This window comes from Schistocerca piceifrons, unplaced genomic scaffold (assembly GCF_021461385.2).
Source record: "Schistocerca piceifrons isolate TAMUIC-IGC-003096 unplaced genomic scaffold, iqSchPice1.1 HiC_scaffold_1158, whole genome shotgun sequence".
Taxonomy (NCBI): Eukaryota; Metazoa; Arthropoda; class Insecta; order Orthoptera; family Acrididae; genus Schistocerca; species Schistocerca piceifrons.
This window is the reverse complement of record NW_025726970.1, coordinates 67,501-70,000: the sequence shown is the minus strand read 5'-3', so window position 1 is coordinate 70,000 and position 2,500 is coordinate 67,501. Positions and strand designations below refer to the sequence as shown.

The 2,500-nt window shown below is 63.2% G+C and overlaps 1 pseudogene; it reads left to right on the top strand.

Annotated features, from left to right (window-relative positions):
- LOC124728406 overlaps positions 1-2,500 on the top strand; it is a 7,959-nt pseudogene that overhangs the window by 1,684 nt on the left and 3,775 nt on the right.

The window sequence follows — 2,500 nt, the reverse complement described above, 5'->3', positions numbered from 1 at the left end:
GTCTGGCAGTCATGGCCGGTCCTTGCGGCCGGCCGCGAAGCCCTGACGAGTAGGAGGGTCGCGGCGGTGGGCGCAGAAGGGTCTGGGCGTGAGCCTGCCTGGAGCCGCCGTCGGTGCAGATCTTGGTGGTAGTAGCAAATACTCCAGCGAGGCCCTGGAGGGCTGACGCGGAGAAGGGTTTCGTGTGAACAGCCGTTGCACACGAGTCAGTCGATCCTAAGCCCTAGGAGAAATCCGATGTTGATGGGGGCCGTCATAGCATGATGCGCTTTGTGCTGGCCCCCGTTGGGCGAAAGGGAATCCGGTTCCTATTCCGGAACCCGGCAGCGGAACCGATACAAGTCGGGCCCCTCTTTTAGAGATGCTCGTCGGGGTAACCCAAAAGGACCCGGAGACGCCGTCGGGAGATCGGGGAAGAGTTTTCTTTTCTGCATGAGCGTTCGAGTTCCCTGGAATCCTCTAGCAGGGAGATAGGGTTTGGAACGCGAAGAGCACCGCAGTTGCGGCGGTGTCCCGATCTTCCCCTCGGACCTTGAAAATCCGGGAGAGGGCCACGTGGAGGTGTCGCGCCGGTTCGTACCCATATCCGCAGCAGGTCTCCAAGGTGAAGAGCCTCTAGTCGATAGAATAATGTAGGTAAGGGAAGTCGGCAAATTGGATCCGTAACTTCGGGATAAGGATTGGCTCTGAGGATCGGGGCGTGTCGGGCTTGGTCGGGAAGTGGGTCAGCGCTAACGTGCCGGGCCTGGGCGAGGTGAGTGCCGTAGGGGTGCCGGTAAGTGCGGGCGTTTAGCGCGGGCGTGGTCTGCTCTCGCCGTTGGTCGGCCTCGTGCTGGCCGGCGGTGCAGGATGCGCGCGCCTGCGCGGCGTTCGCGCCCCGGTGCTTCAACCTGCGTGCAGGATCCGAGCTCGGTCCCGTGCCTTGGCCTCCCACGGATCTTCCTTGCTGCGAGGCCGCGTCCGCCTTAGCGTGCTCCTCCGGGGGCGCGCGGGTGCGCGGATTCTCTTCGGCCGCCATTCAACGATCAACTCAGAACTGGCACGGACTGGGGGAATCCGACTGTCTAATTAAAACAAAGCATTGCGATGGCCCTAGCGGGTGTTGACGCAATGTGATTTCTGCCCAGTGCTCTGAATGTCAACGTGAAGAAATTCAAGCAAGCGCGGGTAAACGGCGGGAGTAACTATGACTCTCTTAAGGTGGCCAAGTGGCGGCGGTGTGGCTGCATCCGGACTTGGCTTTCCGAAGTGCGGTCTTGATGTAGTCGTGCTGCTGCTGCGAGGTGCCTTCCTTGGGTTATAGTTACAGGGAGAGTGATGCGCAATACATGGGCCTAGCCCTCTTAGCCTCTCCTCTCCTGCGGTCTTCTCCCCTTCTCGTGGGCCCGCTGATTTTCGCAGAGTGGAAGACCGCACCAGGGGCTTGGGGGGGTTACCAGCCCCCCCTCGCATTATCCCTTTATAGTTGGGGGCAGCCGACAAGAAACAAGAGATGGTGGCCCTTCCGCTGAAGGTGCCACCCCAGCTACCCCAGCACCTATCCGGCCAACCGGCCGTAACGAAAATGCGATAGTTTGTGTAGCTCCCTTTGCTTGCAGTGAGTGCCACCGCACTTTTACCACGAAGAACGGTCTCGGGGTCCATCGCCGCCGCCAACACCCTGCGGCCGCCAACGCTGAGATCGTGACGGAGAGGCATCGCGCGAGGTGGACGGAGGAAGAAGTCCTGTCGCTCGCCAAGGCAGAGGCCGAACTGTTCCTTGAGAGGGACGCCCGGTTCTTCTTTGTAAATCAAGAACTTACCAGGATGTTCCCCGACCGAACGCTTGAGGCAATCAAGTGCCGACGGCGGCAAGCTGCCCACAAGCAGCTTGTCCGCCAATTCATGGAGGCACTTGAGATCGGTCGGGGCGAAGAGCCGGCGTCCCGCCGTGGAGCAGCGAGCTCGCTGCCTGACGCGGGCGAGGCCGCTGCGCCGCCCGTCGACGCAGCCGAGGACTTCGCGGCCGACACCACCGGGCCGCCGCCGGAGGGGCCGACTGACGCCGCCATCTGGGAGCATCTGGCGGGGCTACCTGCTTCCGCCCAGCGTTTCTCTGCCCTGGATCGAGTCATTGGTCTGGGGCGGGGCACGCCGCCCGATGTCATCCTGGGCATGCTCCCGGATGCCCTTGCGTCGGTCGGGTCCAGGGGGGAGAGGTCGATCACCAGGACACAGCGGCCGCGCCAATCATCCAAGCGGCCGCCTGCCGCCCCGCCGCTGCAGAAGCGCAAGCGGCGCCGCTGGGAATACGCGCGCACACAGGACGCCTTCCGTAGGTCGCGTGCACGTTGCGTGCGCGGCTTGCTGGACGGCACCCTGCTGCAGCCGCCACCCGACATCCCCGGTCTGCTGGACTTCTGGGCGGACCTCTTCACGAAGAAGCCGATCTCCACCGCCGGCTTCATCCGTGACCGCCTTCTCCCGCACTCGGAGCCTGTCGCTCCTGAGTGCCTATGGG